The sequence below is a fragment of the Tympanuchus pallidicinctus genome, unplaced genomic scaffold (assembly GCF_026119805.1).
Source record: "Tympanuchus pallidicinctus isolate F22 unplaced genomic scaffold, pur_lepc_1.0 scaffold26, whole genome shotgun sequence".
Lineage (NCBI taxonomy): Eukaryota > Metazoa > Chordata > Aves > Galliformes > Phasianidae > Tympanuchus > Tympanuchus pallidicinctus.
Genome location: NW_026294743.1, coordinates 5,991,042 through 6,004,053, shown reverse-complemented (window position 1 = coordinate 6,004,053; position 13,012 = coordinate 5,991,042). Strand labels below are relative to the sequence as shown.

The 13,012-nt window shown below is 34.2% G+C and overlaps 2 long non-coding RNA genes across 3 annotated transcripts in view; both read left to right on the top strand.

The window, feature by feature from the left end:
• Nucleotides 1–13,012, top strand: part of LOC128084300 (uncharacterized) — a 225,282-nt gene that overhangs the window by 86,992 nt on the left and 125,278 nt on the right. The gene's annotated exons all lie outside the window — the stretch shown is intronic.
• LOC128084299 (uncharacterized) overlaps nt 3,401–13,012 on the top strand; it is a 30,573-nt gene continuing 20,961 nt past the window's right edge. Inside the window, exon 1 of the long non-coding RNA XR_008208448.1 lies at nt 3,401–3,562. This is a non-coding gene — a long non-coding RNA (uncharacterized LOC128084299). The remainder of the gene's footprint in view (nt 3,563–13,012) is intronic.

Below are 13,012 nucleotides of genomic sequence, written 5' to 3'. Positions count from 1 at the left end.
CAGATATATCTCCTCCCTCTCCACCCACTTAATTGTTGATTAGTCAAGCTGTAGATATTTAATATTTTTAAGCTTTTCTTATGTGTCATTCCTTCCAACCCATTAATCCTTTTTTTCCCTCCATTTGCTCTGAGTACTTTTCAGTAAGTCAGTGCACAAAAGCTGGAGGTGATTGTACTTGATGAGTGCTTTCCAGTTCAAATTTGAAATGACAGTCTGATCTTCATTTATCTGAAAAGAAACGACAAATCTGTCTCTTGTTCATGTTAACGTCCAGTTTGTTGACACTGGTAATGCAAAAATGTTCTGTAAGCTAGTCTCAGGCATTAAGGTCCTGTTGAGGCTTTATCAATGTAATTTAAAAACAGTCCAAACTTCTAATATTCACATTTTCGCGAGTTTCTTGTGGTGGTGGAGAAATAAGTTGGCAAAAGGAGAATCATTACCATTAAAGGATCAGCAGAAGTAAATAAATGCATGTTGAAACATGAGAACTGTAACATTTTGCCCCACTTTAAAGAACGTTTTGAAACTAAATGCATGGAAACTGATGAAGATAAAGTGTAGTGTCTTGTCCAAGAAAGCACTGTTACTCTCTGATCATACTACACAGATTATGAACAAAATGTAGATCCTTTGACAGAAAAGCTTGAATATAGTAGAAGAATGAAATTGCCTGTATTTGCTAACACAACATCTGTGACTATTTTGCCTGATACTTTTACAATCAGATTGCCTTAATTTTAAAAGTGTAAATTAAATTGATAATGTGATATATACCAACTGAGAAACAAATGAGCAGCTCTCATTTTTTCTGTGATACACCATTTTTTATGAAATATTACTTATTTGCTGAAAACGGATCTCTGAATGTAAGATATATATTAGCCATTCTTGAAGAAAAAGCTGGGAAGAGATGGGGGAGGAACTTTATCACCAAATCAAACAAATAAAACAACAAAAACACACAGAAAGGCAAATGTATTTCAAACTCATATTGCATAAACTATCCATTAGGTTTATACACTATCATTTTTTCTCACATTTATTGATATGTTTCATTTTCTTTCCATTTTTTTAGAGGTCTCATATGTTTACTGGAATATTTTGATTTCTAAAAGAAAAAATACACACAAAATTGTAATTAAAAAATAATTAAAAAGTCATTGAAAATATTGTATTCGTGTTTAAACCAAGCCTAAATAAATAATCTGTATAAGTCCAAAATATTTAGGTAATCTGTAGTGATAAAAAATGGTAAGGGAAAAAACTAAGAAGAATATTCTATTCAAGAGGTTAATGAAATCTTTGTTGAAGTGCTCCTTTAAGAAGGAAAATGACTGCTGAGTGCTAAACATGTCTTCAAATAGTCACATTAGTATTTCAGCTTCTTAAATGTATTAATTCTGAATTTTTCTTTATTTCTCTTTAAAAGTTTACCTGAACTCTAATTTCCATTTGACTCATTGTTCAGTAACTCCTTAAATTTACTACTTCTGAGAGATTACAAAGGTATCATTAAGTAATGCAAGTTCATGTCTTATTAGTAGACAATACTGTTGATCTTCATTTCCTCATGCTCCATCTTGCACTGAATTTTAATGTTCCCAGACTGATTTTATTTTATCTAGTCTTTTAGATTTTCACTTTTAAAAACAAGGTCAGAAAAATATAAAAGCCTTGATCTCACCTTGGACTTTTGGCTTTCCAAGGCAAGCTAAGCGTAATGACCATCATTGTTTTTATTCCTATGTTATTTATATTTACATGCTATTATTTTAATGCAAATTAAGCTTATCTTTTTTTGAACACTGTAAAGTGTGAAGGTAGCTTCTGGCCTCACAGTCTTTAGCTTATGGTCATGGTTAGTCAGGCAGGAGATTTATTTTTAAGTCCCACTATTTTTCTATCTCAGCCTTGCCCTTCTATGGAAATAATATAGTCGAGCTTATATTGGCCTTTCATTTCTCTTGTGGGGTTCTTCTCCTATGTAAGACCCACTTTGACTTGCCTTTGATACTCATGATTTGTTTAAACCTCCAATGAATAACATGTAAAGTCCTGAAACAGGCAAGGCCTATCAATAATACTAAGCATTCTATAGAACAAATCTGTGTGAAAAACAGGCAGTAAAATTAATATCAGTGTGTTGTTTTTTTTTTCCCTTGGTTTGGTGGTATTAAGCAAGCTTTCCCAAAGCACATGTTGTACTACCTTGTAATTTCAAGCCAATTAAAAAACAAATCATTATCTGTCATGGAGATGAAATACTGCCAGCTATCTCAAGATCTTGTCTTTAATCTTCAGTGGGGAAAACTGAAATTAATACTGCTAATATGAAGGAAGGTATGAAACTGTAAAAGTCTAAGCTGTGGGTCTTGATATCACTTAAATATAATGGAGGAGAATAGAACTCTACGTCTAAGTATTTATGTATGTATGAGAAGCTATATCGTAATTACAAAGCATGAGGAAAAAATGATGTTGATATTTCCCTTTTCAATAGAATAATTACTTGCATCATACCAGTGGAGTTGCCTCTTTCACTCATTTTGGGCCCTTCTTTTACACAGACAATGTAAACTAAATAAATCATTTGAATTTCTCAGTTGAAGAAAATTTCTTGTAGTATTTCTTATAATCTGTAAATAGCCATGAGCTAGTAGCAATTGCTAAGTCAATACCAAAAAAGAAATTTTCCAATTTTATAATAGATACCTTTTGTATTCAAAAATTCTTACAGGCATATACCTTCTCTTTGTAGATATCTTTTAAAATCTCATGCTGTTTCCCAGTATTACATAATGATCTTTAGTTATTTTTAAAATGCTTTATGATTTTGCTTTAAGCTTTCAAAATAACATTAACATAATTTTTCTTGGGAACACTTGGGAAAATTGACTTTGAATCTAACCTAATCTCATTCCTGTAAAGGAAAATTTTCCTTGAAGTGTTCCCTATTAGGAACAGACATGGAGCTGCTATCTGAGCATGGGCTTACACAGTCTGTAAATATCATCCCTAGGGTTTTTGACAGCCATCTGGGGACAAAGGTCCAAACACACAGCAATGGCTTCTCCCATCAGATGCACCTTGCAGCAGAACAAGAAAAGCTAATTTTGCTTTTGTGTGGTATGAATTTTAATAGTCTCATCTGTGTGACACACAGTCAGGTTTTTCTCATAATATTTGAACATGTTAACTGTGTCACAAAAATATCATGCTGAAAATTGTGTTGTAGTTTGGACAGTACTTTCAAATGAAGAGAAAAGTTTTACAGCGAGGAATGGTTTGAGATGATTTTAATACATTCAGCCTCTCATTCAGAGAGCAGCTGTACGGGAACTGTTGAATCACAGCTTGAACCTCTCACTGACCACCTGAGGCAAGCTATGAGTCAGTTCTGGTAGCACAGGTGAAGGCAATTGACCTGTGCTACTGGAAGGGGGTGGATCCTTGCTCCACCTATCCTGGACCCCATTTAAGAGCTGACTACCACTGGGAAAGGCTCTTTTTTCCAGATGGTTCCCCTTGGAATCTTCTCAGCAAGCCCAGGATGGGGGTAAGCTATCCTTCAATTCTTCCTTAGCATGGTTACTTGTTTAGCGTGACTTTTTTGTGCATTTTTTAATTATATCAGCTGTATATTAATTATACAGGAATTTTCTTCTGTTATATTAAATTTTGGCTTAACAAATGAATACTGTTAGGAGGCAGACAAATTCATTGTAAGTATATTTATCTGAGGTTTGAGCTTTTGGGGATAATTAGATATTGATAGTAGTAGGACGCTGATGTTACAGAATGGGTTAAGAATGTTGTGACATGCACTTGGGTCACCTTGTTTACTACAGATGACAATAAAAGAAATAATGTGTTTTTGTTCTATTTCAAGACCTATCTTTTCTTAAGGAAAAAAGAAATCAGGTAATCCAGGTTATTTGAAGTATTCCAAAAACAAACCAACAAAAATAAAGCAAAATATAGGTACCCGATCCTAGAGGAATTTATAGCTTTAAAGAACTTAAATTTTCTTCTCCAGGTACAAAATGGTTTAACTTAAACTGTTTTGTCTCATAAATAAAAAATGATCTTTTTTCTTGTTCACGGAAGTGATTTATTTTTACCAGGGCTTCATGCAGTTGATTTTCTCCCAACCATTCTCCTCTCTTTGTGCTTTATTTTGTCCGTTTTGGTATTAATTTTAACAACTCTTTTTTTTTTTTTTTTTTCTTTTTCTGTGCCAGTGAATGTCTGCAGTTAAGTATTGAAGGTGCGAGTCCATCCTTGACAGTATGGAGCATTCATAGATAGAGGCCCTGTAATAAAGATAACAGAAAGTCTGGTAGAATCTTTCTTCCCTTTTGGATTATGTGCATCTGCAGCAGGCTCTCTAAACATTTGTTTGTGAACATACAGAATTACTGATATGAGATGTTGTTTAACTAGCACTAGAAATGATCAGGCCCTTCCGTGGTTGACTTGTATGGATAAATTTTTTTTCTTAATGTGTGGGACACTGAGATGTATAGCTTGGACCCTGTGCAGCTTTGCAGAAAATAAAAATACAAGAAACTGAAAAATTTTCTTAGCCAACCCACTAGGAATCTCAGGAAATGAAATGCGTTTTAGGATTAGCAGAAAGCTTTCTTTTTTTTTTTTTTTTTTTTAAAAAATGCTTTATTTATTTATTTATTTTTTAAAAAGGGGGGGAAACAAGGAATATGTGGTTCTCTGTTATCTCTGGAGGTGAGACCATAGTAATTTATGTTCCTAACATGATAGCAGTATGAGAGCAATGACATTAATTTATGTAACTTTAATGATGAAGAGTGAGAAAGAAGGAAAAAATAGGGCAATGATATCATCAGTAAATTTAATCGGACTGCACTCACACAGTGCTTTCTCACATGGAATGGAAGAGTGGGAAGAGGAACCCAAAAAGGAGGTTTTCTTCCTAACTCTCATGTCTGTTTTGCCTTGTTGCACAAAACAGATTGCCTACAGAGCAGGGTACAATACGGACAGCAACTGTGTTTTCTACATTATCTCATTGTCGGTAGAAAGGTGATAAGGATAGTTTACATTCATGTAACTCTTCAGGTGTTTTTGGCACATGGAACAAGGGAGGTTCAGAGGAAAGGGATGATCTCTGGGTAATGGGAGAATAGACACAAATATAGATGCTTTCATCATGAGTTGAAAGAGGTTTTCCAAGGGACAAGTGAGATTTAATGGAGCTCCTTATTTTTTCAGCATATTTATTTGTAAGGAGAAAATAAATGTTCACAGTAGCTGTATGTTAATATATGCACTGTAGGTTATTTTTCAGTCCATTCACTACTCCTAAAATATCAGGACAGTTACTGAGTTGCAATTACTGTATGCCCCACGAGTTATTCAGAAGGATCAGAATCAACCTAGAAATGACCTGAGGGCTTACAAATACAATTCTTAATTGTTAGATGAAAATAAGTCAAAAGAAATATGTTGTGAATCCTGCACTTCTGTTTTGTTTCATTTTGAGTAGCCTGGTTGCTGAATTTTTCTTTTTGAATGATTTTTCTTATCTTTGTGGCAAGAAAAAAATCAAACAGAATTATTACAATTTGATCCCGCCCTTATCTATTTTTTTTCTGACTGAGCATAGGTGACTTCAGCAAATAAATAATCCTTTCTACCGTTGTAGCTGTTTTAAGTCATTTTAGATTAATCTTTTTTTTAAATTGCTGCTTGATTGGCAAGCTAACACATTTACATGTTCTTCTTTCTAAAAGACATTAATGTGTCTTTCACTTATGAAATGTAATTACACATGATCATGTTGGAAACTACAAGAAAAGTGTCAACTCAAGAGTTAAATTGACTGTCAAACAAATTACTAACTTTCAATATCATAACCTCTGAGCAAAAAATAGCATGCTAGTTCCCTGGGCAATCAAAGTACGCACAAAGGATCAGGTTCTCATCATGACAGATGTGTTATTGTGCAAATGGCTGCTTTTGGCTTTGTGATTATTTGTTCAGATGTTTAATCTTCACACGATAGCCAGACTTGCAGAAATTAGTTGCAAAGCTGTTTGTACACGCCTGGGCTGATAGCATCATAAGCCTTGTGCTCATTGATCTTAGAAGTGAAACAATGGGCAGTTGAATCCATCGCCCTGACAATGAGGCAGCACCGGAGATGTAAGAGGGTCAGGCTATTGAACTTCCTGTGCCAAATGGGACAGACCTAATCACAGAGACTGAGTACGTGTTTGCACTACCCAGTGGACCACAGCACAGCAGCTTTGCAGTAACTAACTCAGGCTCTGAGCTGTGCTCATGCAGTTGTATTGCTCCTAGTCTGGGCACTAGATTAACCACAACTAGGTCAATGAGGTGCTGCAGGATGAAAATGCTTCCTGGAAAACTTTGGCTTCACAGTAAGTAGAAACACCGAGATGTGCTTCTGAAACCAAATACGTCCTCTAATTGCCCTCTAAAAAATCAGGTATTAGAAGGAATTAAAAACTGCCTGAAAATGTGGAGATGATGGTTTGTGCCTACTAACTTAGTCAGCTGAAGACAACGCCAGTACAAGGTGGAAGACTTGGCTCAATCAAATGTTTCATGTGGATTGGAAATACCTCTATGTTTTCCCAATAGCTGGCAATTTTTTGTTGAGTACTGTTTGGTGTTGATTTGATTTGTTTTTGTTTGTTTGTTTGTTTGTTTATAAACTATTTCATCAAATGAGCTCAAATTGTTTCAAGACAAGGGACTTATTTTCACCCATTCTTTGATGTAGCTATGCCTTTAGATGTAGGTTTTCCATTTTCAGCTGCTTATGTCTTTCTACTGTGATCCCTAGCTAAGTTACCTGACTTATTTCCTATGAATAGAGAGATTATTGGTTTTGGGTCCGGATATTTGAATTGGTTAATTTATTTATTCATTCTTCTATTTACTCATATATTCTGATACCTGTGATGTAAACGCCAGGATGGTCTTGTCAGCTGAACTAGATTAATGTAGCCCCATCTCAGCATATGTAGGCACAGTGCACTCAGAAGCAGTTACCACATTGCACAGCTTCAGCCTCCACAGAGGCAGAATTGAGTGCTGTGCTACACTTTTAGCAAAGAAATTTTAAAAAATAAAACTAAAAATGCTTGCTTCAAAATAAAATCCTGCCATTTGCACCATAGCGTTGTCTAAATATAAAACTATTTTTTTCTTGACTACTAATTTAATCCCCTCAATTGTCTAAAGAGATTTAGCAGGTAAACATGCAAGGATGTAAAGAAATAGTCAAAAGAATCTGTGTCGTCTTACACATCCAAATAAGAGGTATCTGTGTACTATACGACATGTGTTGCATAGTATGTGAATTACTTTCTGATCCTATAGTTAATATTTAATTCACATCGTGCTATCTTAGTCATTAAATAATAGTATTCATAAGCATCAAATAAGTGGAAGGAATTGTGTGGCTAATCCACAGCTTTTAATTTATGTATTTTAAGATTGCTTCCAGTAACTGTATATTAAAAAAAATACTGTGAAGTAAAATATGCTTCTCAAAGAGATATGCAATACTTCTGCAAATTCCAACAAAGTACCTTCAGATCTGGATTCAAGCTGTGCAGATCACAGCAGTGAAACATGTTTGTGGTAAACACATGAGGTGATGTATATAATAAATATGTAGACCATTTATATTTTATACATATAATTTATTTCCAGATGATTAAACAGTGTTGCAAATATTTCTCAAAATAAATAGTTCCTAAATATTCTACCCTCTACTTATCTTTTGATGTGTCTGTGTAACTTTTTACAACATTGGACTTGATCCTTTACTATGTTTTTCTCCTATTATATTTACTTTGCAGTTGTTGTGTCTACTCCAAAATTGGTATTTTGGAGTATTTTGGAGTTGTGATATGTCTTAAAGACCTACTTCAGGTTTCAGAAATACTATTTATGGAAGTTATCTACCTAGATGTAGTAACATACAGTAAGTATGTTACTGTGGTAAGTAACATAGTAAGTAGTGAGTGCAGGTGCTGCTGGGCTTTGGTATCTTTCTAAGTTATTTTATAAAATTGATAGAGAATCTCTTAGTGGTAAATTTCTGTTTATAATCTACATTATAAATTTGAACTTGAGACTACTGTAAGTTGCTGTTATTGTTGTTTTATTAAAGCAATTCACGTTTTCAAATTGCTAAAACCCATTCCTGAGAATTCTTAGTGCCTCAGAGGTAGGGTAGCCTTTTCTGATGTTTATGGTGCATTAATGTAAAGGCTGTAAAGGGCTAAGAATATCCAGATATAAAAGATCAATATCTAATCCCATGAAGGACAGACGCTTTGAATGTTTTTTAAAAACTGTTTTCAGGAGAATTGCCTATCAGAAAAACTTTTATATTGATACACAGGAATTGTTTGAATCTCAGAATATTGCTAAACCAGGAAATTACTTAGTGGAAATTACACAGTGGAAACTCACCTGCCTGACAGAAAATAACTGTCCTTATGTATGAGGGCATATGCCAACAAGCTGGGAGTCCAGCCAAGATGACAGATCAGAAAAATGAGGTACCAGATTTGCAGCACCCATAAGGCATCATGGCAGAAGACCACAATGCCAAAAAATTCCAAGCTTGGTTTACATAATTTGTTTTATAGAATGTCATTCTCTTTCCAAGTAAATTGAAAACATGTATTCCAATATAAAGAATATCCATAGACAAATCTCTGTTTTTAATGAGACTAGAAGCTGGAATATTTTTAGCATTCCCAATGTTTAATATTTACACAATTACATTCATAGAAATCTATTTTAAATCCTATCATCTGCTAATTTTATGCCAAATTCTATTTTTAAAAAAGTTGGGGTAAATTTAATTTTTCACATTTTAAGAAGGAAGTTGCTCTTATTTTGCAGACCAACCATGAATTTTACGAGAATAACTTGGATAACTTATTGTAAAAAATTCTTTACTAGATCAATGAATTGCTCTTTTTCTGCCAACAGACTTCTTTTCTCATCCATATCAACAAATAGATGATAGATTTAGGAACTTCTTTAGATCAACATGAATCTAATCAACTATCTAATGATAGTTGCAAATACAGTAAATACATCATGGAAACAGTATAATAAAAGTATGTCTCCTGATTAGGTTAGTTGTTATTCTGTTTTAGTAATTATCTTTTTTCCTCAGTTTAAAACTTTTCACTGCTAATTAATGCTTTTCATCTAATTTCTGTAATTTTCCATTCCATATACTGATAATTAATTTCAGTGAACACTGAAGAGAATATCTGTATCTCAAAAATAAAATGAAAAAATCCTGCCTTGGAAAAAGCTGCTCCATATAGATCTAAGAATCGTAGTCACACTGTATTTCTGTATTTGAATGATATGAAATAACGTAAGGTTAAAACCTATATGAATCGAAATAAAAGCCTGTGAGCCTTCTGCTTTCCTTTACTGGTTCGTGAAGAAATAGACTGATTTTTCCCCATCTGGTTGATCCATTAGTTGGGGGATTATGGTTTCAAAGATATAGACTTCAGAATGTGGAGATGTTTTTATTTTTATTTGGGATGTTTTATACTCAAGGTACAGACATGTTCATTCCTCATTCCACCATGTATCATGGAAGTATAAACAATAATGAGAAAACCTATGAATTTCAATCCAAGTTGTTTCTAAGTGATAAGTTGGAAGAGCTCTTCTCTGTAAAACCTTGAAAAGTTTTTCCTGAATATTTTTACCATTTCCTTGGAGATGCATTTAAATTAGTCTTTGCCATACTAGCAGTGTTCTGGTCATGACCTGCTATTGTTAAAGTTGCATAACAGCTTTCCTTAGTTGCTCTTTAGTTTCAGAAATCTTTACCATGCAGACTGAAAACTGTTTGGTCTCTACTCGGGGCTGAATTTTAATAGAAAGTTTGAGGAAAATCACTTTTGCCATTTGCCAGTAAGAGGATAATGAATAAATATGCAGCTCTCTTCACTGCAAAATTGTTGCATTTCACTTAGTCTTTTGTTTGAACAGAAATGCAACAACTTAGACTTCTTTTGTCAGCTGCTAATGTGCAGTTACAGTTGAATTTTAAGGCATCGAATTCAATTTGTGAGGATCATTTCTTGGTTTTCTTCACTTCAGTCCTTTTACAGTGCAAACGTTTATGCATATAGCTGTGAGGAAAAGCACTGGGAGGGTGATAGTCTTGTCAGAAAAGCGATGAAGCAAAACTCTGGATACTTGGATTTAGTTTTTAATGAGGTTATGCATGCCTTGAATGGACAAACTGCTTAAGGACAGCTTTTCAAAGGCACCTGAAAACTTTCCAAGTGCAACTCACTTACTTTCTGGAAAACAAAAATAGTAGTGCTATTCTTCTGTCTGCATGCTTACAAGGCACTTTTGGTGCCTTTTGAGGAAGATGGGCATGCAATAAACATTTACACAAATTCCACTGAAATTACCTTGCAAAACTTGAGATGATAATTCTTTCTTTCTTTCCTCTATCTTGCTCCATTATGAAAGTAGTTGTCTTTTACTGTATTTGTTTAGAACAGTGAAGCTGGAATCTGAATACTGATCTGCGCATAATAATACTGTTGGAAAACTTGTACTTCCTATGCTACCCATTTTACAGCTTGAAGGAACTGAACTACAAATGGCAAATAAGTTGGCCAAAGGCACCAAATGTGAGTAAACTAATAAGGGTCCCAAGATAGCTAAGTATTTCTGTGGATCTCTGTAAGAACAGTGATGAAATAAATATAAGGGACTGCATTCATTATGCACTTAAAAACTTCATCATGAGTTTAAAGCTTCAGTTAGGGAAACACCTAAAAACATACTGAAGTCCCATCACAGGCAGAGCTGCATTGAAGTTCAAATCTTTACTGGTCTGCATCTTGCATTTAACATTAAATATGAATTAAAGGCTGCTTGTTGTATAAAATGTTCAACTTCCAAAAGGGAAACTTTGCTAATTTAGGAGTGGCTGAAAGCAATGTGATATGTAATTTTATGCAGTTTTAACTTAGTAGTCATTATCATCTCTGCTTCTGCAAGTGTGAAAATACCATCAATAGTACTGCGCTGCAGATACCAAAACCCACAGTTATTTAGAGCAGAGTATCTGTTATTTTTATTGAAACTGAAAAATGATTAACAGCTCATATATTTATTTTCCACGTACTGGGGATGTGAAATTAATTCTGATTAGTTCTGAATTTTCCTGAGAATGTTAGGACTGTAGGTCTTGGATCTTGTTCTTCTGTATCCTTATCTTTTGAAATCTGTTTCCCTTTCATATATGCATTATTGCATACTTTGTTCAGGAACTTTCAGAGACTTTTTCAAACGTATACATGAGCAAAAGTTGTCAAGTGTTAAGAGTATCATCTGGCTTTCAACTTCTTCAGTGGGAAAAATACCTCTGGTATCTTTGCATCTATTGTCAGTGAATTCAAATTCAGATGGAAGTGGTTATATTGCTGATAGTAAGGTATCAGAAATTTCCTAAATTTATCCTGCAATGCTGTTCCAAACAGCTGATTAAAACTGTAGAGATTTGTGCATTTAGACAACAGTCATTTTTCTCAGGCAATTTAAGGAAGTAGGAATTATGTTTCTCATGCTGTTACTTTCATTTTTGCATTTGCTGTGAACAGTCTTAACGTTATTTAGGTTTAAGAAAACAGTGGATGAGTATGTAGAAAACACTAATTTAAAATTTGTGACATGCTGCTTTTCCTTCTGGTTCAACCTTCCAGATTCAGAGGGGGGGAAAGGATGTCTTTGGTGGAAAAATTACTGCCAGAGCACTATTGCTTGTATGCTGTAATGTCTGCTTGAAATGCTGTAGCAAAATTCTATGTAAAACACTGCTAGCCCTCCTTTTCTTTAGGCCTTTGGTAAATCTGTGGTGGGACTTAAAGAGCTCCTGTTCTGCAAGAGTCAAGTATAGAGCTGGAGGGGCTTGGATTCCTGCTCTTGACCAGGGACAGTGTTCTTAGTAGCGCTGTATGAAGACCATCACATCATGGGATGCCAAGCTCTTTGAATTATTTCTCAAACAGTTATTATGAGATATAAATTGAACTGGTATTTAGGTGACTTCTTCAACCAGCTAACTTTTTAAAAAATCACACTTCGTTCAGTAAGAACACTGTAAGATCTATTTAATCATAGGCTAGAGAAAACAAACTTCATAAAAATCAGACTTTTGGCACATCCACTGTTGGAACAGGAGCCCCCACATGGATTTATATGACAGAATTTTAACAACTATAGCTTTTGGCCCTTGTCAATTAACTAGGTAAATTATAATCTTTGTGAAGTGACTGTTCTCAAGCAGTTGCTAGTATATCCTGACTTCAGGAAATTTTCTATACCTCCCTGTGACTACTGCCTCTCCTTGTAAAAGGTAGTTAGTTAGATAAATTTTTAAGCTCTTTTCAGTTATTCGAATGTCTTGTTTCTTCTGAGTAGAATAATATGAGATTTTATGAAACCAGTTTCTGGTGTACGCAAGAATCCTTCTTGCTGTCATTTGATCACCCTGATTTATAACAATGAAGCAAATAAGGTTCAAACTAATGTTTTAAAGCATATATTTCCTCTATGTTTCATTTGCATATGTTGAAATTATATATCCTTTATAATAGTTCCAAGTGATGCTTACAAAGTAGAATTAAGTTAAAATAGGAACATTTCTCATGCCATTTCTCCTCTTGGGTATAAACAAACCTATTATTTTTATCCTGTAAATGATTCCTAAGTATGTCAAAAAGACAATTGGATTCTTGAGAAAAAAAAAAAAAAAAACCAAACAGTTCTTGTCTGCTTTCAGAGTAGTTTTGTTTTTGCTTGTCTGTGTGGCTTGTTTTATTTTTGACTAATTTTTTGCATCTTTAAGTCATTCTTTATTGTAATGGAGCATTTTCTCGCTATGTCATTGTAAGTTATAACACTAATCCAGCTGAGTCCT